Here is a 23,499-nt window from a genome sequence, read left to right on the forward strand (position 1 = left end):
AAGCCGGATGGGGGCGGGAGAGCCTGGTGGGGGGGGGGGGGGGGGGGGCGGGAATGCAAGCGAGGGGAGGAGAAGTGTGGCAGGCGGATTAGGGAGATGCGCGTGCTTGTGTGGTCACGTGACCCGCTTTTGTGGTCACGTGACCTCACATGCACTGGGAAGAAACCGCAGTGGTTTCACTAGTCGATCGAGCCCTTGAATTTTCGCCTATTACATTCGCAAGCGAATGATAATAGGCGAAACCTAAAAAGGGGTCTCTGCAGTAAACCTGGAGAGCACGGGCTCAATGCCAATGCGCTTTGATAGCTGCACTGTACCTTTCAGCATATTCTATCATAAGGTACCTCACACTGGTGCATGGTATACTTGTGTAAACTGCGTGCTATAAAAACGCGAATTAACACCATCCATGCCCTGATGCACATTGATAGAGTAAAACTATAGCCCAAATATCCAAGTACCCTTGTATCCAAGACCGGGTATCTTCTCGCTCACACCTCACTGCATCGACTGTAGGAAAACGTGCCTCATCGTACCCCTCGACACGCTGAATCATCTTGGGTCTCTCACTTACACCATGCTTACCTACAGCATTACAGTGCAACTTCATACTCATGGCAGTCTATGCGCTATACAACTTCTAATAGCACAACTTCGAGCCGCCGTGCCCTGCCGTTCCCGCCCACTTCGACCACTGAATATACCTCACTAAACGTAAAACGACTGGACGACTCCGTCATTGCTAAAAGACAATTCTGCGTTCGTGGCCATTTCCTTTACAAATAATAATTAGAAGTGTTCGTTCAATTACACCTGAAGTGAGCAAGGACTGCAACTGCAAGAATGCATACGTTGCTAAACCCCACTCACCACATGCATGTCTCTAAATGACTAGACACAAATTTACTCGACCATAATACCCGCTGTACCTCTGTTCTAAACCGCTGCGCTCAAATTAGGACGGCCACATGTGGACAGCTCGTTCTTTGAGCTTGAAGCCTGTTATCGTGTATTCTCCCTTAACACGGGTTCAGTTCCGCGAAAAGCATGGTGAGCAAGCCAGAGTTTAGGGAATCTCAAAATATTGGTAACCAATCAGAGACAAAGAGACATAATCTACACATGACGAATCGTGGTCAAAATACTGGGTTGGTTGCGGGCCTGAAAACTGTCATTGGCTAAGAGAGTTCCTGTCACTTAGCAATTGGCTGTCGGGGTATCACGAAGCCGTACCACGGCTTGTGATCGGCTGGATAGGAGAACGTTGATTGGATGTGTGAATTAGCATGTGCCCCAGAGCAGAAATTACCTACAGCGCTTCCACTTCCGTCAGTGGGCTGGTTTGGATTGGGTGATCATGCCTGTCCGTCTCTGCCAGAGGACATCTAGGTCTAATGCAACGGGGACGCCCGGGGACACGCAGGGCCAGTGCCGGTGAGTAGACGCTGCGGAGTGGCGACGTTAGTATGAGTGAACTCCCCCACGGAGGAGCTCCCGTGGTACTGTCCGCCGCCGATAGCCACCCGGCCAGTACGTGTCATCCTCTGCGGCCCCGCCCTCAGGAGCACTGCGGCTCTGCGCCCGGAGTCCAGCTCAGTGCTAAAGAGCGCCTCGGAGTGCAATGTGCGTGTTCTGGCAGTCAGAGACATTTTCCGTACACGCGTGCCTCCGACAGCCTTTGCTGTGCACACGCCATACCTGACAGTCGGTCGCTGCACACCTGACACCATGAGTGACATTACTTGGCAAGTAGCAATTTACAGATCAAATAAACAGGAGGGGTTTTTGAGGAAGTGTCCATTTTCGCCACTGCTTTATTGGCATGGTAGGATACCCAGAAGACCGTAGTCAATGCACTTATTACATCTAGGCTTGACTACGGTAACATCTTATACCTGGGTTCCAACTTAGCCGTGACCAGGCGGCTTCAGTTAGTCCAGAATTCCGCAGCCAGGCTGCTGTGTAAAATCCCTAGGACAGCAAGGATTTCCAAGCACCTTAAAGACCTACACTGGCTCAGGGTTGAGAACCGGATTCGGTTCAAAGCCTTGACCTACATGTTCAAGATCAGGGCAGGAACCGCTCCTAAATATTTGCAAAACCTAGTCAGGCCCTACTCCCCGGTACGAGATCTTCGCTCTACAAATTGAGCAAACTTTGTGGTCCCTAGATTTAAACTGGCCAGAGTGGGAGGGAAATCATTTTCCCATCTGGGTCCGGTCCTCTGGAACTCCCTTCCTCTAGTTTTGCGAAAAGAGGAGAATTTTGCCAGCTTTAAGAAAGGCGCCAAAACCTGGCTTTTCAACAAGTAATTATGGTCTTCTGGTTTTTTGTTGCTTTCTGTGTTGTTTGGTCTCTTAGTCCTGGCGCCGGGAAACCCTTTGTGGGTATCTGTGCGCACTATAAATGCAAAAAATAAATAAAATAAATAAATAAATATAGGTTATTGCCAATGCTTGGACGCATTTGCATTGATGATGAAGATTTAAAGTAAAGTAACTGTTTCTGCAGGCAGCACACAAGGAAGTGCCTTTGCATGCTTCCAGCATCGGAGAGTGGGGAGAGTAAGGGGGCCCAGGGTAGAGGGCCTGCCTTAACTAATGTTATGTATTATTTATATTTAATTTATATATATATATATATATATATATATATAGAACTTCCCCCAACTAGAAAAAAAATCTGGATTTAAATTGAGTCTTCGTGCATTAGTGCTATGTCACCAGACACTTTAACAGATAGATTTTTAAATTACAAACATTTCTTTCAGTTTAACAACTTCATGGGTGAAGATAAACTCCCTCAGGCACGTGCATTTAATCACAATTTAATATGATTTGCCCTCATTACGCTCACATTAGAAAAAGGTGGATAATACCTGCATGCCGCCTTCTGTCATTTACGCGACCCGAAGGTGCACTGCCTATGTTTAGATCTGACACAACTAAATGGCTCGTATTTACACTATCTAGATACTTATTGTATGCTCGGTGGGTCAGGTCTAAAATGTCAGCTACCCAGCAGGACACGTGTGAAATGATGCAAAGAGGAATGGTTCCTCGTTTAAAACCTTGAACATAATGCAAGTATCTGACTGTAATTGACTTGGTGATCCCTCTGGAGTTCTTTAAATGAATATTTTATTATTTTTCACGAGGTTGTTGCTATAGGAATCTTAGCCTGAAATATACTGTATGTTTTACTTTCTAACACAGCCTATGATTATAATGTACATTTTATATATTTCATTTGAATGTTTTAATGTATGAATTGAGCTGCTTGTCTTTTAGTGAATGATCATTTATTAATCGAATAAATAATAACTAACTACATATATCATAACTTTAGCTATGGCAGGACATCCACCTTGCGCTGTCCTGCTCTAGCTAATATTATATATATATATATATATATATATATATATATATTTTTTAGCTATACATGTATATGACTTTTGTGTGTGTATGTTGTGTGTGTGTGTGTATGTGTATATATATATATATATATATATGTATGTATGTATATTTTAAGAGCCCACTGCTGCGGTAAGCGGGTCCGTGGCAGCAACAACGAGTGCTGCAACGAACGGAACGGAACTGTGCGGACACTTTGCAGAGGGATGTCTGCGCTCACAAGCTTGGTAGCAACAAAGCAGGGCAGAGACGTTTAGAGGGGTCATGCCTTTAATTTAAAGACACTGTGGCTCGGGAGAGTGCACCCACTGTGGTTAGACTGGCACGGACTGCAAGTCCCAGGAAGCCGTGAGGCCACGCCCATTGGGGCGGGAATGGGTTTAAGAACAAGCTGTGCTGAAGAACGCTTCTCCCTTGCCTATTAAAAGCCACTGATGAAAGGATTAACACCCTGAAACGCGTCTGGCTGAACGATGGTTACACTGACTGTTTTGCCTCCCTGAAGGTTTTTGCCAGCATGCTACCTTTAAAGAAATTGAAGTGAAGATGGGTTTCCGTGTGGCTCTTTCGAAACTGGGATCTGCAATGTTGGATATATATATATATATATATATATATATATATATATATGTGCATTACATAACATATACTATATCAGGATCTCCACCATGTGCCTATATATAACAGGGCCATGCAAAAACCGGGACAGGCCAGCTATTAGAAGTAAGACTAAAGGCTTTAGTCCCACTTTCTATGTCTGGCACGTACCGGTTTTTGCATCTCAAAATAAATCATGTCTGTCTGTCCTGTCTGTCCTGTCTGTCTATCTATCTATCTATCTATGAATGATCATTCCTCCCATAGTCAGGTGGCGTATTCCTACGGCGAACCCAATGCCGTTAGTATTCACAATTCCCAAGTTGCTTAATCCAGCTATTACGCACTCAGAGGCAGGTTTTTGAAGAAAAAAGTATTTATTCCCAAATTACGCTACGCGTTTCAACACAAATGCTGTGTCTTGTTCACACGAAATGCTTCGACATTTACAGCATATTTAAAGTAACAAACAACATAAACAAAGGCATGGTAGTATGTTAAGGTCACGTGTTCTTTTGTGTAATTAGGTCCGCCATTACTGAGTGGTAAGTAAAAGATTGTGAAACAACCTATTAGTGCATATTAGCACGTCTGCTCTTATACTTTTTGCTCCATTTGTGGACATACAAGTACTTCGGCCAGCGTACAATTATATATGTTGAAAGACATTAACATTCTAATTCTCATTACAGTCCTGTCTGTCTCTTTTCCAACGTATTCCGACTCCCTTAATTCATTGCGGAGCACCGGGTAAATAAACCCTCATGTCACTTGCGGTCACATTTCATTCGGTACAGTACCATACTTTAGATAATGTGGAGTTTACATTTCAGCACTCCAAATTCAGAGACATCTTCCCCAAAATTGTATAAGAAAGAGTAACAATTGAATTATACAGGATTAGCAGTCGGAAAATGCGTAACACATGTGAGTGTCCATTTGTCCCTGGCTATTACTTCCGACTAAATTAATACCATCCCTGTCAAAAACGAACCCTCAAAAAATGTTTGGGTGGTGCCTCATATGCTGATATTGGTACGAAGACTAGTGCTAAAAACAGTGAAATATTTAGTCTTACAACAGTGTCTTCAATCCCCCACGGATTTAAAAGAAGAAGAGAGAGAAATCAAAATAGGAAAACCAGTGCTGTGCCCAGGATAGGGACTAGGAGGTCCCTCTCGTGTCCTAAAAAAACAATAATAATAAATGTTAAAATCTTGGTGCACTAAAATATACAGTGATCACATTTCATACAATGGAAAGCAGGATATGTCACCATATTGAACACTCATTCTAGCATTTTATACATTTTATCTACACATTTATGTGTACACATTCTTTTATGTTACATTATCCCTCCTGATTTACTCATGTAAGTGGGTTGCCAATTCCTCATCGAGGTTATGGCCTCCCGGAAATATCGTCTCGAGGTCCAAAATCCATCTGGACTTCTGTTTCCTCAGTGCCAGTAAACGATTACCCCCTCTTTTGCCGATGTTTACTTGTTCTACTACAAAGAATCTCAACAGGGAATTGTTAGATTGGTGGCACTCTTGGAAATGTCTCGCAATGGGATAACTGGCATCTGTGTGGGTAATAGCTCTCAGATGTTCTTGTACCCTTTTCTTTGCCATACAGATTGTACTTCCCACATATTTCTTGTGACATGGACATTCCAAGACATACACAACATATGTTGAGTTGCATGTCAGAAATTGTCTGATCTCTCTAGGTTTTGGATTTCCTGGGATATCCACTTGTTTGACCATAAAGCTTGCTTTACAGGCTCGACAGTGTCCGCAGGGGTAGAACCCTTTCAGACCCTGTATATGTTGTTTCTTACTGTCCGTGATATCACCTTTCACCAGGATATCCCGCAGGTTCCGCCCTCTCCTATATGTGATGCGTGGTCTTTCCCCAATTTTGGGGCCTATGATGTTATCTGATTTGAGGATGGGCCAACTGTCTGCCAGTATTTTGCGAATTTTATCAGAACCCTGATTAAATGTGGTTATTATCCTGGTACTAGCTTCCTCATCCCCTTCACTGTTTTTCACTTTGGGTTTGAGGGTGTCTGCTCTTTCAATTTCAAAAACTTTAGCGACTGCCTTTTTCAGAACCCATTCCGGGTAGCCTCTCTCTCGGAATCTAGATAGCATATTAGTTTGTTCTGAAATAAAGCCCTCCCAGTTACTGTAATTTCTCCTTGCTCTTAGAAGTTCACCAAATGGAATGCTCCATTTGAGAGGTTCAGGGTGGGCACTGAGGGCATGCAGTAGGCTGTTGCCAGCCGTTTCCTTTCTATGTAGATTTGAGACCAAAGTCCCCATGGCAATATTTATTTCAGTGTCTAGGAATTCCACACTTTCACTACTGATTTTATGAGTGAGATGTATATTATATCTATTGATATTAAGTTTCTGGATAAAGTTCTCAGCTTCAATGTGGGTTCCATGCCATACAATAAACAGATTATCTATGTATCTAATCCAGGTACCTACTTTTGCAAAATCCTCCTTCAGCCTATCTTCACTCCTTATTTCCTCCTCCCACTTCCCTAAGAAGAGGTTGGCAAAACTAGGAGCAAAGGCAGAAGCCACGCAGGCATAGCCACGCCCCGGCTTTGTTTGAATATGTCTCCGTCAAACATAAAGTTATTTCTGAGGCATATTTTCATCATTTCCATAAGCATGCTTGTATGGTCAAGGTAACATATATTTCTGTTTTTTAGATAGTGATAACTGGCTTCCATCCCTTGGACGTGGTCAATGATGGTATAAAGTGCACTTACGTCCATGGTAATGAGCAGAGAGCCCTCTGCCCATTGTATAGTACTTATTTTATTGAGGAAGTCTGTTGTGTCTTTAATATAGGAAGGCAACAGGCAGACATATTCTCTAAGGAAGTGATTGATGTATTTCGATAAGTTTTCATTGACACTTCCAATAAAGGATACTATGGGTCAGCCCGGAGGTGCACGAGGGTCCTTGTGGACCTATATAATTTGTGGTCTGGGCTAGTGCTTTAAATGGGATGAAAAAGGCAAAGCGTATCCAAGCCAACAACGAGTGATGACTTTTAAGAGGGTAATTCCCCTCTACCAGGGGTCACATCATCTGACAGCTAGAACCATCATGAAGCTATAGGAGTGTTGAAATCATGAACTGCGTTAATCCTGCATGCACGCTTACAGGAATATCTTGCTTGACAATGGTGACTAGTAACTCAGGACTGTGAGGACCTAGTGGTGGCGGAGCCCAATACATAAGTTGCAGTGGTGGAGCAAAGTGAATTTGTTTCTGGGCATATTGTTTCTCAACACACAGCCGCACATGCCCATCAACAAGGACACCCTATTTACAGTTTGTAAGCCTACATGAAAAATCTCACCATTCGAGGTCTGCGATCCCTTCATCAGTGACAGGACTAGAGCTTGCTCTACTTGTGTTTGTCTGCCTTTGAGAGTCTGAGAGGGCTAGTTGCGTGAACTCCTGCGCAAATGTTTGCTTTCTTTATCCTAGCAGGAGAAGGTGGAATCGTAGTTTGTGTAGTTTCTGGTCAGGTTGCCAGCCTTGATTGTTCTTTCCCATCCTTCCTCCAAGACATTAGTAGATAGCATGCCATAAATAAAATGGTGTATTGCTACTGTTTCTGTCACCAATTTGCATTCTTGTCCTTATGGTATCCTTTAACCAATTCAACAGCATCTGTGTCTGGCACATGTCTATGTAGGGATTACTGGACCCTTTTCTGATTATCTGCTTTTTTAGTGTACGGGCACATAGCATGCCAGTTCCCTGTGGCTAAGTTCTTAGTCCTTTTTATACTTTACACACCTGTCTCTCACATACCCTCTCCTATCGCACTGCCTGGTGCTCCGTCCCATAACACGATAATTGCACCTCAGTGGCCTTCATGCACAACACTTCCCATATAGGGTCAAAACAACACCCTAACACCCTACACAGTGTAGTGTTCTATCTGTGTGGGCAAGCGCTTCAGCGCCCCCACATAAGGGTAATCTGTGCTATCGAACTCCTGCAGTATAGTAAGTACTGTAACAAATGGGTTACAGCTATTTAGTTTGCCATGTTTTTTGCAAATAATTACCCTTTTTTTACTTTTACTGTGGGTTGGTCTCGCTACTTGAACCTCGCTCACAGTAAATTCACAGTAATTGGACTGAGCATGTTAACCACCAGTTTCCGCCGTTTAAGATGTGGTTGCTGCTGTTCAGCTAGAGTAAGGGGCACTGAGCTGGTTACATGTGTGCAGGCTGTGCATGTGAGAATACTGCAGTGCACAGCCTGGTGTCTGTGCATAGGTAGCCCTGTTGCAGTAGAGGCACTGCAAGGATAGGTCCTGACCTGAGGTTGACCTTATAATATGAGTCAAAATGTAAAATTAGCCAGCATTCGCACCAAGAATTTTCAATTCTATTAAGGACACTGAGGCGAGGATTATGCTATCTCTTTCTTTACTGTATAAATCACAGCAGCCAATAAAACATACAATTTATTAAAACAATCTACATTGTCCATGATGCTTTGCATCAGCCACGCCTCCTTAGCCCTCCATAAGAGCCCTGGTTACTGCCCTACATCCTTTTTCTTTGCTCGAACTGTATAAAAGTCATCTAAATCAACAATATTCACGAACATCCTCCAACATGGAAGTTAACAGGAAATCCAATTCCATCGAAAGACTTCAACTTGAAGAGATTTCTTATTCAGATTTGTTATCTGCACCTAGGGAAAACAAACATGAACAACCCATAATTTCTGCTTATTACTAGAACTCAGTATATTATCAACGGGTGGGTAAGCATGAACAATCATATTGTAACATAGCCGGGTGGGATAATCCTCGCCTCCGTGTCCTTAATAGAATTGTAAATTCTTGGTGCGAAAGCTAGCTAATTTTTGATTCTATTACAAGACCGGAGTCTTCGGATTATGCTAGTTTAACGCTTTATCAAAAACAACAGATGTTCTATTTCCCACCGGCTTATAATAAAGTTGCTTGAAAGTTGATTCAGACGACCAATCAGCACAACGCATAATGTCTTGAATGTTAGAGCCTAACATATAGGACCTTGATGCCATGGCACCACACACAGAATGTGCACCAAACATTTGAATATCAATACCAGCTTCCTTCATAATATAGCGAAGCCATCTGGCTATTGTCGCAGCAGACACTGACTCAAAGGGTTTTTTAACAGCAATCAGAAGTTGAGTAGAACCCTCAGGCCTCAATGGACGAGTACATTCCTCATAAGTTTTCAAACATTGGGCAACACATAGTTTATCATTGCTAGGAAAAGCATTATACTCGATATGTCTGGAGAGAGTTTTTGTACGACCTGTAATAGTAAAAGATACTCCTTCCGGAGTAATACTCCACCTGTAATTTCCAATGCCCGCACATCCGATTGACGTCTACAAGCTGACAGGCATCAAAGCATTGCTAACTTTGCAAACAACTACTTTCTTGATAGAAGGTTATTCGTTGGCCAACTATTGAAGAGAGAAATGACTAAAGAGACATCCCATAAACCTGACTACTTGGGTTCGAGGGGGATTCGCTACCCTTATGCCTTTAAGAAGTTTACATATCCTAGGTTGCATATCAACTGACTTCCCGTCCACCTGGTTATGCCCCGCCGAAATGGCTGACCGAAAGTTATTCACTGACCTATAAGCCAAACCACCTGCTGCCTTCTCTGAAAGAAAATTTACAATATCGGGTAGGCCTGCCCTCACGGGATCCAGGTACCGTTCCACGCACCAACCCATCAAGCCTTTCCAGGCTGAAGAGTACCATTTCCTAGTGGAAGGGGCCCAAGCCTGCTTGATGAAGTCTGAAGCTTACTCTGAAAACCCTGGCAATTCCCACTGTTGCCGGAAAGCCTCCATGCCATCAGCGACAGCCGCCCCAATAGAATTAGTGGATGCTGTTCCCCGTGAGGTCCCAGGAGTAGAGACACCGACCATGGGAGCATCCTGGGAAGATCGTAGCTCATCTCCAACAGTACCGGAAACCATGGTTGTGATCTCCACAGGGGCGTCACTAAAATCACCCCTGCCTGCTGTCTGAGAATGTGAGATGTCACTTTCGGGATGAGAAGGAAAGGTGGGAATGCATAATTCACTGACCTCGACCAATCCTGAAGGAAGGCATTCGTCGCCTTCGCTGCTGGCTCCGGCCTCCAACTGAAGAAGTTGGGAAGTTGTCGGTTCAGCCTGGAATCAAACAGATCCGTCTGACACAGACTCCAAAGTTCCTGCAGCCATTGGAATATGCTCGGCAGTAATTTCCAATCGCTGTAATCCCTGAGATGTCTTGAATTCCAGTCCCCTATGAGGTTGGACTGGCCTGGAATGTATTCCGCTATTACTGTAATCTGGCGATACAGGCAATAATGCCAGAAATCCTTGGCAATCTCCACTAACAGAGACAATCTCGTTCCTCCCAACTTGTTTATGTATCTCACTGCCGACACGTTGCCCATCCGTAGAAGGATGCAGCAGGAGGTCTGCTTGGGGGACAGAGTCCGAATCTCAAAGGAACCGCTAGTTCCAGACAATTTATGTGCAGTAACAGTTCCTGGGGAGACCACCTTCCACCTGTGGAAACATCTCCGCAGCGCGCTCCCCAACCCCAATGACTGGCGTCGGATTCGATAACAACCTCTGGCTGCAAGCCGAAAATGGCTCTTCCGTTCCAAGCTACCGCATCTCGTCTCTCACTTCCTGTGACAGGGGAACCAGGTCTGTGTAAGCCAGACCCCTCTGTAGGTGTTGGCTCTTGAACCTCTGTAATGCTCTGTAGTGTAGTGGTCACAGAAAAATTGCCTGAATGGGCGATGGCAATAAACCCACTACTCTGGCAATAACTCAGAGGGAAACTACTTGCTTGCTGAGAAGTGCCACAATCTCTTTCTTCAGGTCCTTGAGCTTCCCCTTGGGAAGACTCAGTTTGGCCTTCTGGGAATCTATCACAAATCCCAGAAACTCCGTTGTCTGCGATAGTCAGAGCCGATTTGGCATGGTTGATTACAAACCCAGACTCTGCAAGAGAGAGATGGTCATCTGGAGGTGGTGCGAAACCAATTCTGTACTGTGAGCCATGATTAGGATGTCTTCCAGATAAATAATCATGCGCACCCCTTGCTCCCGCAAATGTGCGACCACCGGCTTCATCACCTTGGTGAAGCACCAAGGAGCTGAGGAAAGCCCGAAAGGAAGGGTCAAATACTCGAACCACCGACCTTTCCATTGAAATTGAAGGAAACAGCGGTGTGGAGGAAAAATAGGGATGGGCAGGTAGGCATCTTTGATGTCTAGTCTGACCAGCCAATTCCCTTGCTTTAACAGATCTGCCAAAAGGTGGATTCCGCCATTGTGAAATTATTGTAAACTAGGTAATGATTCAATTCCCTCAAATGTAGGACCAGTCTGTGTCCGCCACCCTTCTTCTGGACCAGAAGGATATTGCTGCAAAAACCGTGAGGCTTGCTGTCGCATAACGCTATTGTGTGTTTTTGTAGAAATGCTGCTATTTCGGCGTCTTGTTGGGGAAAAATGGAGAGGATTCGGGAATGTGTCCTGACTGGGTGGCTCGTAAAATTCCAGGTGGAACCCCTGAACTGTCTGAATTACCCACGCATCCTGGGTAAGGTTGCGCCAATTGTGTAGAAAATATTGTGTGCGACCCCCCCAACGGTAAAAGAGACGTATCTGTCACGATCACCTGCAGAATTCTGTGCTTGGAAGCCTGCTCTGTTGCCACCTCCGCGGAACTGGCGCCCCTTGAAGCGACGAGTTGGGTAGAACGTGCCCCCTCTAGTAGAGTCCCACTCTCCTCTTCTGCGACCGTAGTCACCTCTGGGGGGACCTTGGTGTGAGAAACAGCCTGACGAGCGTCCCCTGCCACGTCCGGCCCTATTGAAAAGGCCCCGCTGAAATACGCGCTTGATTCCTGGTTGAGCTTTATCAAGTGATGTGAAGGTCATTCCGTATTTCGACACATCCTTCACAAAACAGTCTCCAAAGAAGTTGCCCTCATCAAGGGGTCCTGGTTCAGCGGCTGCCAGATTGGTGTTCATCCGCATAAGTAAGGACTTACGCCGTTCCGTGGATATGGCACAATTGGAATTGCCCAGCAGGCAAATGGCCCTCTGTGTTCATCCTGCGAGGATATCTGGATCCACTGGGGTCGTTGTTTCCTTGGCCACCAAGGCCATTTCCGGAAATTTTGGGGGTGGGCCTACAACGTCAAGGAGCTTGTCCTGTCAACTGCGCCAGGTGCGATCAATCCTCTTCTTTGGGTCTTTGCCGAACTACTTTAGAAATGTAAGCAAACTAACATCTATTTCAGGAGTTTCTGTGACTTTATCAGGTAGGTCTGGTCGAGGGCATTCCGACCTAAGCCGGTTCCGTACCTCTTTATCAAATCCTTTCCGAAGGTTTTCGTGCAAATATTCAGCGATTTCTGGCGCCGGGGCCCAGTCAGATGATCTGGGATGTACAATATCGCTAGGGTTAAAAGTGAAAGGGGTATTAGATGGAGCCTCTGACTTTCTTCTTGGGAGGGGCCTACTCGTCAGTTGTGGTAGTATCGGTATTGGTGTTAGTAGTATCAGTATCCACATAGACCCTCTGTTTACTCTTCGCCTTGCCTCCCGTGGAGTACTCATGATCGCCACTAGTTGCTGGGGGAAGCGAATTCAGGGCACTAGCTTGTGGCCATTGACTCTGTTTCACTGCTTCAGTAGCTGGTGGAATAACATTACGTGACTTGTCCGTCGTGAACCCATGACGCTTGGCAAAGCTTTCAAGCTGCTTAGTGATCGGTTTAAGATCAGCTGCCAATGCTTGTTGCACAGTGTTGGGTACTGTGCTTTCAATAGCCCTGTTCACAGAGGATTGGACGGAGGCGTCCAGAGCCTCCACTATATTATCCTCAGTGACAGTATCTTGCTGTCCCTCATATTAGACATCCTCATCCTCATAACGCACCCACTCTTCAATATTAATATTACAGTGGGGCAGTGTAGATCTCAAAATAACTATATATATATATATATATATATATATATATAAGTAATGGGGGGCAGCCCACTTGCACACAAGTTACTTATAAGTACTAAGCCCCCTCAGCAAATCTGTGCTCAAAACACGGCTGAAATTGCAAACGCGGGCCGATCCCGGCGTGCGCAGCCCAACGCGAGCCCAAAACAAGCCCAAAACTAGCCCAATGGGTCGCCTGAGCTGCGCACATCGTACGGAAGCCACCTGGCTCCTGCGAAGTATACGGGCAATTAGGGGAGCCCCAAACACTGGCGCGCGACCGAAATCGGCCGTTTTTCGCCGCTGAGCGGCTTGGTACTCTGGCACCGAGAAGCGCGCAAATGAAATCCTAAGTCCAGCAGCGCTGGCAATCGGAGCGGAGCTCCCTCACACAGCACGAAGCGCGCCCTCTACACATGCCTGAAAAAAGCAGCAAATCGGCATAAAGATATCTCATCAAGTAAGTTCTATCATCAAATGCAATTAAATAAAGTCAAGTAACAATTTACTTTGATATCACAGTTCTAAGCGCAGCGCACTCTGTAAACTCTGTCATGCAACCAATACATGGATGATTAATATTATCGTGAAGGGTACTTATCTCTTGCTGTGAGCAGCAAAGAAAGAGGATGATGGGACAGTAACCAGGGCTCTTATGGAGGGCTAAGGAGGCGTGGCTGATGCAAAGCCTCATGACAATGTAGTTTGTTTTACTAAATTGTATGTTTTATTGGCTGCTGTGATTTATACAGTAAAGAAAGAGATAGCATAATCCGCAGCCTCCGGTCCTGTAATAGAATTCACAGAGTATCCTTTTACAGATATTGTTTAGCGTTCCGTCATATGTCTCCGGTTGGACGTTTCGTTGTTCCGCGTGCTCACCCTTCATTGGTTGGCGTTACCTCCCTCCCATTACCTCCGTCGTGACCCCTTGTATCCTGTTCCCTGATCGTCCTTCCCCCCTGATATTTTCTGTAAGTACCCTCCCCCTTTCCCTTTTTGACATGGTATCGTTTGAAACATTTGTTCTTCATTTTGTGCTCTTTTTGATTATCTCGTTTACTTCAATGCTACACTCTTTCACAGTGTTTTTCTCTCACTCCTTACTCTTCTTCTTTTTATTATTTTCTGGGCTTTTTCATCCTTTCTTATCTTCATGGTACACTTTTTCCATATTTCATCCCTTTTCTCACATTCCCTTACTACGCCCTTTTTCTTATCTCAATTCTTCATTTCTTATTTTTGTTCGAGGCCCCTTGACACTCTCCCTCGTAGTTGCTATTCTTGTTTCTTTGTTGTCCCCTCCTGTCTTCGTTGCTGTTCTTTTCACTGTTATTCTCTCGCTTCCCCTCTATATCTTCTTTGTGGCCTCTACTTTTGCTTCCCTTTTCCTCCACGGTTTCTTCCCTTTCTCTTCCTTCTCCTCTGTCTTGCTTATTTCCCTTATTGTCCTATTTTACATTGCCCCCATAGACTCTCTTTTTTTCTCTCTCCTATTGTACTTTGTTTAAGCTTATTTACACGCAATGGCTTTGAATATTGTCTCCTGGAATGTTAAAGGCATTAATTCCCCCATCAAACGTCAGAGAATCTTATCGCACCTTGCCAAGTTGAATGTTGATGTAGCCTTCCTGCAAGAAACTCACCTATCTGACTCTGAATCCCTTAAACTTAAAAAAGGTTGGGTGGGTGAGGTTTTCTTCTCGCCTGGGGATGGGAAACGAAATGGTGTTGCTATTCTTTGCAGAAAATCGCTCCCCCTTTCTGTCACCTCCCAAGAGTCCGATACCAATGGTAGATGGACATATGTTGAATTGCTACTTAGAGGTGCTCCAGTCTCTTTTCTCAATGTCTATGCCCCTACTATTGGCGAACCTCTTTTTTGGTCTGAGTTCTCTCGTCACATCACACGATTTATTGATGACAATTTCGTCCTTGCAGGGGACTGCAACCATCCCCTAGACCCTTTTGTAGATAGGAACTCCACGACTCACTACATCCCCAATAAACCCCACAAGCTTTTTTGCCAGGCAATTTCTCAGCACAAACTTGTTGATGCTTGGCGGATTTGTAATCCCACTGTGCGAGAATTCACCTTTTATTCCCCCTCCCATCATTCTCAATCCCGGATTGATTACATTTTCCTCTCCCATAATCTCACCCAAACTCTCGCTGTTGCTGAAATTGGCCCAATTTTATTTTCAGATCATGCCCCTATCTTCATCACTATTGACGTACTTCCCCCATCTGATGGTCCTAAGAGATGGCGTTTCAACAATGCTCTCCTACTAGACCCCACTTTCACCTCTTCATTTACTACCTTTTTTGATGACTTTTTTCTACTCAACGATACTCCCACTATTCCTACCCACACTATTTGGGATGCTTTCAAAGCAGCTGCGCGAGATTTCATTATTCGTTTTGTGTCTAAAAAACGCAGACTCGCCCGTGCATCCATCAAACAAATTTTGTTGGACATTAAGAGACTGGAGCACGCCTATTTTACCTCCCACTCCCAGGATTCCCTTACTGCTCTGGTGGCTGCTAAAATGCGTTTCAATAAGAAATCTACTGATGATGCCTCATTGTACTTATTAAAGTCCAGTGCTAAATTTTATGGGGGTAAGAACAGGGCGGGTAAGCTCCTTGCTAATTATTTAAAAGTCAAACACAATAAATTGAATATTGCTGCTATCTATGACACTAACTCCACTCTACAGCATACTGACACCGCCATTCTTTCAGAATTTTCCCTCTTCTATAAGACCCTATACTCCTCGGAATCCCAACCCACTCCCCAATCACTCGCTCACTACTTCTCTACCATTCACAAGCCCTCTCACTTCCCCCTTGATCTCTCTGTTCTAGAGTCTGACATCACTCTCGAAGAGCTACTTGCTGCGCTCAAACACCTCAAATTAAATAAGGCTCCCGGACCTGATGGCTTCACCGTCGAGTTCTATCTCCACTTTTCCAAACTTCTCCTCCCCAAGCTCTATTTACTTATTAACTCCTTCTCTGCCTGCGGAGGCTCCTCTGGCACCTTCTCAGAAGCACACATCTGCCTGATTCCCAAGGAGGGTAAAGATGCCCAACACTGCAAGAACTACCGGCCAATCTCGCTGGTGAATATAGATTACAAGATCTTTGCCAAGTCTTTAGCTGCTCGGTTGGACTCCCTCCTCCCTGACCTTTTGGGTGAGGAACAGTCCGGCTTTGTTAAGGGCCGCTTTATCACAGACAACACCAGGTTACTTTTTAACATTCTCACAAAATCCTCACGCATGCAATCCTCACTCGCTGCGATTGCCTTGGACGCAGAAAAAGCGTTCGATAGGGTGGAATGGTCTTACCTCTTTCATGCTCTCACATGGTTTGGATTTGGCCCTAATTTCATTTCCTTGGTTTCCCTTTTATACTCTCGTCCGCGTACTGCAGTTTGTGCTAATGGCAAGATTTCTCCCTTCTTTGACTTAGGTAAAGGAGTACGTCAGGGTTGCCCCCTTTCTCCCTTCCTTTTCAATTTGGCCCTGGAACCGTTTCTCTCCAGGTTGCGCCAAAATCCCAATATACACGTCTTTCATTCCACTGATTCCTACGTCAAGCTTGCTGCATACGCGGATGACATTTTACTGTTCATTTCTGATCCTGATTCCTCTATTCCTGCTTTCTTGGAAGAGGTACAGGATTATTCCCTAATCTCAGGATACAAGCTTAACCATGATAAATGTGAGATATTGCCATTGACCAAATTTACTTTCAAAGCAGACTACGCTGCCTCAAATTTTGTCTGGAATTCCTCTCACATCAAATATCTCGGCTTACACATCACTCCCTCCATACCCGATACGATTTCCTTATGCTTAAATAAGTGCATTCAGAAAATCTCCGATCTCACTGCTCGATGGCACCCTCTCTACCTCTCCTGGTGGGGTCGCCTCGACACGATTAAAATGATGCTCACCCCAATTATCCTTTACACCATATCCAATATTCCTGTACCTATCGCTGCAAAGTCATTTAAAAAGATTAACTCCGTTCTGTCAGCCTTCCTTTGGCACAATAAAAAGCCACGAATGTCCATCGCACGACTGATTCGCCCTACTTCTGAGGGCGGGGTCAACTTTCCAGATTTCCCCTCGTATCAAAGAGCCTTCCTACTCCGGCAAGCGTCATTCTGGCTACAGGATCCTGACGACCCATGCCCCTTGTGGGTCAAGTTGGAACACCTCTTCCTTTCCCCTTTCTCCTTTGCAGAATATCTCGCTTTTTCTCGTAAACCCTCCTCTATTTCCACACCCATTCACAGATTTACGACCAAACTCCTTTTGGCTTCCTCCCCCACCCCTCCTAGCTCTATTGCGGATTTTCTCTCCTCCCCCTTATGGCACAACACTCACCTCCTCATTCGCTCTAAACCCATCTACTGAAAGTCCTGGAGGCAGAAGGGTCTTTTGTGGGTTTCGCAATTGTTCTCCCATTCTACATTTCTCTCTTTCTCAGACCTTAGAGCGGCATACGCCTTACCTGCTTCTTTCGCTCCTAATTACTCTCGGCTCAAAACGGCGGTAATGGCTGTGTACACATCACTTGCACAGACACAGACATCCTCCATTCCCCCTACTCCCACTTCACGCCTACACTCTTTACTACGCACAACTCCTAAAGCTTCGGCCATTTATAAGCACCTTCACGTGGCAGACACCCCTAGACCCAAATCCACGGTGGAATTACAATGGGAGCACGACTTTGACATGATTTGGCCTTTGCTCACCTGGGACAAGTTATGGCTCAAGATACGCAAATCATCCAGAGCGGCGTCTCTCACGCAATCCATGTCCTTCATTTACAATCGATTACTCCTTACCCCCTCTGCCCTTCATAAGAGGTTCCCTTCCACCCAAGATATATGTTGGTCATGCTCCGCTCCATCCGCTACCCTGTTCCACATGCTCTTCTTATGTCCCTCTGTTCACGCTTTTTGGCTTAGAGTGTGGGCTCAAATCAATGTAATATTTCAAACATGCATTCCTTTCTCCCGTGCTCACATTTTTCTAGGCAGCCTTTCACCTTGCTGGGACATATTTCAATTTGATATACGTATTGTGGATCTATTGCTGGCTGTTGCGTTTCAACAGATTACCACTCATTGGAAATCCTCATCTAACCTTTCCTTCCAAGCATGGTGGGACAATGTTTGTCATAATCACAGACTGGACACTACCTTTGTTCCCCCCCCCCCCCCAGCTAACTACGAAGAGAACGGCTCTATGGCTTCCTGTTGTTCTATACCTGGACAGATGTTCTGCTACCTCCCGTTGTCCTTTACCTGCCCAGCAAGAAGTTCTCAAACCCCCTTGATTGCCTTATCATTCCCTTATTGTTATATTTCCATATGTACTCATTCTCTCCTTTTTGCATTTTGTTAACCCAGTAATCACTTTTATGCCTAGATTTACTTACGCTTTCTTCTTATTCATGACTATTTTGTATCATTATATTTACTGTATTTGCAAATGTATTTATATTCCCTTTTTTTCTTTTTTTTCTAATACTTTTTCCCCTTATTGTCAACCCTTTTCCCCCTCTTCTCCTCTCCTTTTATTTCTCTTTATGCCTACTTCTCTGCCTAAATAAAATCTTTTTGAACTTAAAAAAAAAAAAGAATTCACAGAGTAGGTCTGTAGCGCTTACTGGAAAACCTGTGGTGTTTTCACTGTATTATATAAATATATGAGAGTTCTACCCTCAAATACAACCTCACTGCACTTTGTGGGCCACTTAGGCAAAGTACAGCGAGGTGCCAAACTGGAGTAAAACCTGCATGCAGAGTTTGAGTTTGCAGTTCCCATTTATACACATCAACATCTAATAGATCTTTAGGATTTATCATATTTCTGCAGCTCAGCTCATAATCTGATTCCAGGCCCTTGTCCTTTTTAGTGGGCCAAGTTAATAACTCTGCTCTCAAGCTGAGTGAACAAAGGTCTCCCCACACAAGGAGCGATAATCAGTGATTGACTCAATTTCTGGGAAAGGAAGGAGTGGGTGAGGGAATCTGCATCAGATAATTAGCATGTCGCATTGCACATGGACTGAGACTGCCAAGGCCTATTAGAACAAAGGAGGAGGGCCAGACCTCTGGTAGGGACTCCCCTTTGATGGGAAGGAATGAGGCACTGATGTGAACCAAGGTCCTCGGAGAGGCTTTTACCTATGAAAACTTGAAGTCACTATTTTTGATTGTCCCCGAATGTTGTGCAGGAGGGTTGGGACGGGGTGGAGGGATGATGTGGCATCGCAGGATTGGCAAGTGGTGCTTCACCCCAATGCATTATCCCTCCCTACTTGAAAACCCCTGCCCAATTAAGAGACAGTGGAAAAGGCCCTGAGACTGGGAGGCGACCTTAACAGAAAGGATGTCCAGCTTCAAGGAAAAGCTTTCTGATGCCCTACAAGGATGGACTTAGGACATTGACACCAGCTGAGAATAGGTTCCTCTGGGTCCAGTTGCTCTGGCCTCTCTCCAAGTCCAATTGCTCTGGCTCCCTTCCCTGAGGGTCAGTTGGGGGTGGAGGGGGAAGGCCTGGACACCACTGCCCCCTCACATATGCCTTTCAAGATAGCCAAGAGGCTCCAGGACCTGGGGTGTGAGACAGTGTTGCATTGTTCTGGCTGGTTGCCGAGGGGCTGTGCAAGACCCCCTCCCCACATCAGCAGGATTGGGGCGCTAGGAATAAGGCAGAGAAGAAAACTGGCACAGGTAGCTAGAAATGCCTGCTTCCTTTGAAGGCTTGATAAAAATGCTCCTGGTCACTAGGCCGGCCACTAGTAGAACAAGCAATGGCATAGCCAAATGCTTGGTGCAACAACATCAAGTGTTGCATGGCTAAACACTTATAAAGTCCCAAAGGCGAGACCTTTTGGCTATGCCAATGCTTGTTTTGAGTGAGTGGCTCGTGCAGGTATGTCACTGTGAGGTAGAGGTCCTGTGAGTGCTTTTACAGGAGCCCCTGTGACATTGTGCCTCTTCAAAATGTATCTGGTGTAATGCTTCTAGCCCCTATTCCATTATTCTCGCACCCAATGCATCCTTAAATGTCCCAAGTACAGCCGGGGTTGACACTCCTATTACCCCTGCCCTCCAGTGACACTTTACCTGTCACGGGTGGTAGTGGTGGATGAGGTGGTGGTGGTGGACATGATGGTGGTGGTGGACGTGGTGGTGGTGGACGTGTTGGTGGTGGACGTGGTGGATGTGCTGATGGTGGATGTGCTGATGGTGGACATGTTGGTGTGGACATGTTGGTGTGGACATGTTGGTGTGGACATGGTGGTGTCAACGTGGTGGTGGACGTGGTGATGGTGGTGGTGGACATCGTGGTGGTGGACGTCGTGGTGGATGTGATGGTGGACATGGTGGTGGTGGAATTGGTGGACATGGTGGTGGACGAGGTGGTGGTGGTGGACGAGGTGGTGGTGGTGGACATGGTGGTGGTGGACATGGTGGTGGTGGACGTGGTGGTGGTGGTGGTGGATGTGGTGGTTGGTGGTGGATGTGGTGGTTGGTGGTGGATGTGGTGGTTGGTGGTGATGGTGGATGTGGTGGCGGATGTGGTGGCGGATGTGGTGGTGGTGGACGTGTTGGTGGTGGACGTGTTGGTGGTGGACGTGTTGGTGGTGGACGTGTTGGTGGTGGACGTGTTGGTGGTGGACGTGTTGGTGGTGGACGTGTTGGTGGTGGACGTGTTGGTGGTGGTCGTGTTGGTGGTGGTCGTGTTGGTGGTGGTCGTGTTGGTGGTGGACGTGTTGGTGGTGGACGTGTTGGTGGTGGACGTGTTGGTGGTGGTCGTGTTGGTGGTGGTCGTGTTGGTGGTGGACGTGTTGGTGGTGGACGTGTTGGTGGTGGACGTGTTGGTGGTGGACGTGTTGGTGGTGGACGTGTTGGTGGTGGACGTGTTGGTGGTGGACGTGTTGGTGGTGGACGTGTTGGTGGTGGACGTGTTGGTGGTGGACGTGTTGGTGGTGGACGTGTTGGTGGTGGACGTGTTGGTGGTGGACGTGTTGGTGGTGGACGTGTTGGTGGTGGACGTGTTGGTGGTGGACGTGTTGGTGGTGGACGTGTTGGTGGTGGACGTGGCGGTGGTTGAATGTGGCGGTGGTTGAATGTGGTGGTGGTTGAATGTGGTGGTGGTTGAATGTGGTGGTGGTTGAATGTGGTGGTGGTTGAATGTGGTGGTGGTTGAATGTGGTGGTGGTTGAATGTGGTGGTGGTTGAATGTGGTGGTGGTTGAATGTGGTGGTGGTTGAATGTGGTGGTGGTTGAATGTGGTGGTGGTTGAATGTGGTGGTGGTTGAATGTGGTGGTGGTTGAATGTGGTGGTGGTTGGACATGGTGGTTGACGTGGTGGTGGTTGGACATGGTGGTTGACGTGGTGGTGGTTGGACATGGTGGATGTGGTTGTGGTGGTGGATGTGGCGGACGTGGTGGTGGCGGACGTGGTGGTGGCGGACGTGGTGGTGGCGGACGTGGTGGTGGCGGACGTGGTGGTGGCGGACGTGGTGGTGGCGGACGTGGTGGTGGCGGACGTGGTGGTGGCGGACGTGGTGGTGGCGGCGGACGTGGTGGTGGCGGACGTGGTGGTGGCGGACGTGGTGGTGGCGGACGTGGTGGTGGCGGACGTGGTGGTGGCGGACGTGGTGGTGGCGGACGTGGTGGTGGCGGACGTGGTGGTGGCGGACGTGGTGGTGGTGGACGTGGTGGTGGCGGACGTGGTGGTGGCGGACGTGGTGGTGGCGGACGTGGTGGTGGCGGACGTGGTGGTGGCGGACGTGGTGGATGTGGTGATGGTGGATGTGGTGATGGTGGATGTGGTGATGGTGGATGTGGTGATGGTGGATGTGGTGATGGTGGATGTGGTGATGGTGGATGTGGTGATGGTGGATGTGGTGATGGTGGATGTGGTGATGGTGGATGTGGTGGTGGTGGACGTGGTGATGGTGGACGTGTTGGTGGTGGACGTGTTGGTGGTGGACGTGTTGGTGGTGGACGTGTTGGTGGTGGACGTGGTGGTGGTGGTGGACGTGTTGGTGGTGGTGGACGTGGTGGTGGTGGTGGTGGTGGACGTGGTGGTGGTGGTGGTGGTGGACGTGGTGGTGGTGGTGGATGTGGTGGGGGTGGTGGATGTGGTGGTGGATGTGGTGGTGGTGGTGGTGGTGGTGGTGGTTGAATGTGGTGGTGGTTGAATGTGGTGGTGGTTGAATGTGGTGGTGGTTGAATGTGGTGGTGGTTGAATGTGGTGGTGGTTGAATGTGGTGGTGGTTGAATGTGGTGGTGGTTGGACATGGTGGTGGTGGTTGGACGTGGTGGTGGCGGACGTGGTGGCGGCGGACGTGGTGGCGGCGGACGTGGTGGCGGATGTGGTGATGGTGGATGTGGTGATGGTGGATGTGGTGGTGGTGGATGTGGTGGTGGTGGATGTGGTGGTGGTGGTGGAATTGGTGGACATGGTGGTGGACGAGGTGGTGGTGGTGGACGAGGTGGTGGTGGTGGACGTGGTGGTTGGTGGACGTGGTGGTTGGTGGTGGTGGATGTGGTGGTGATGGTGGATGTGGTGATGGTGGATGTGGTGATGGTGGATGTGGTGATGGTGGATGTGGTGATGGTGGATGTGGTGATGGTGGACGTGTTGGTGGTGGACGTGTTGGTGGTGGACGTGTTGGTGGTGAACGTGTTGGTGGTGGACGTTTCTGGTTGATTTGAAGTGAAATGCTCTGTGTATAGGGATTTATTGACCGTATTATCATGAGCACTGTAACACTTATAATAAAGGTATTTGAATATGTTTTATTCCCCTATTGATTTTAATGGCGATATCATGATGAATCCTATCACGTGGCTACTTTATTGTGGTGATCTCCCGACAAAGCCAGTAGGCCTGCTTTATGTTTAATCCCCCTCCCCCTCCTTCTCCTTGTAGTGTGCTGCTGCTCTGGAATGGGCGATGGGGCTTGTAATTATGGAGTTCAACAACCACTAGGAGTGTAATGTGAAATGAAGGTGTTGCCAAAGGTATCTTTATCTACAAATGTATACATTGGCACATTGATGTATAGTATTTAGAAGTGCACTTTTCCCTTTAACAAAATGACTACAATAATGTATAGAGTTTTGTTGCGTGGCAGCAAATTGGGATTACCAGCCCACACCATCACCTGCGTAGGTCTTAGACTCCTCTGCTTCACTACCCTGAGAGATTCAAGTGCTAAAATGAGGTAATTTGTTCCCAGTTGTGAAACAATTACAGACGTATTACTTGTGAAGGTCTTGCATCCTTCACAACTAATAACCACATTTCCTACAAGTACAATACAGTTGGGTCTCTAAAAGCGGTGTGGACAAAGAAGCATATTTT

At 46.6% G+C, this 23,499-nt stretch overlaps 2 protein-coding genes across 7 annotated transcripts in view; one reads left to right on the forward strand and one right to left on the reverse strand.

Moving 5' to 3' along the window:
* The window catches only part of RNF214 (ring finger protein 214), a 203,511-nt gene extending 202,094 nt beyond the window's left edge, over positions 1-1,417 (reverse strand). Inside the window, exon 1 of one of the 4 annotated variants that reach the window (XM_078682288.1) lies at positions 1,314-1,417. The gene's annotated coding sequence lies outside the window, so the exon portion shown is untranslated. Of the gene's footprint in view, positions 1-929; positions 1,077-1,313 lie in introns of those variants that run through there. The other 3 variants (XM_078682285.1, XM_078682289.1, XM_078682286.1) reach the window with 3 other exon arrangements.
* The window catches only part of PCSK7 (proprotein convertase subtilisin/kexin type 7), a 226,331-nt gene continuing 204,131 nt past the window's right edge, over positions 1,300-23,499 (forward strand). For 2 of the 3 annotated variants that reach the window (XM_078682281.1, XM_078682283.1), the window contains exon 1: positions 1,300-1,434. The gene's annotated coding sequence lies outside the window, so the exon portion shown is untranslated. The remainder of the gene's footprint in view (positions 1,435-23,499) is intronic. The other variant, XM_078682284.1, reaches the window with a different exon arrangement.

This window comes from Lissotriton helveticus, chromosome 3_1 (assembly GCF_964261635.1).
Source record: "Lissotriton helveticus chromosome 3_1, aLisHel1.1, whole genome shotgun sequence".
Lineage (NCBI taxonomy): Eukaryota > Metazoa > Chordata > Amphibia > Caudata > Salamandridae > Lissotriton > Lissotriton helveticus.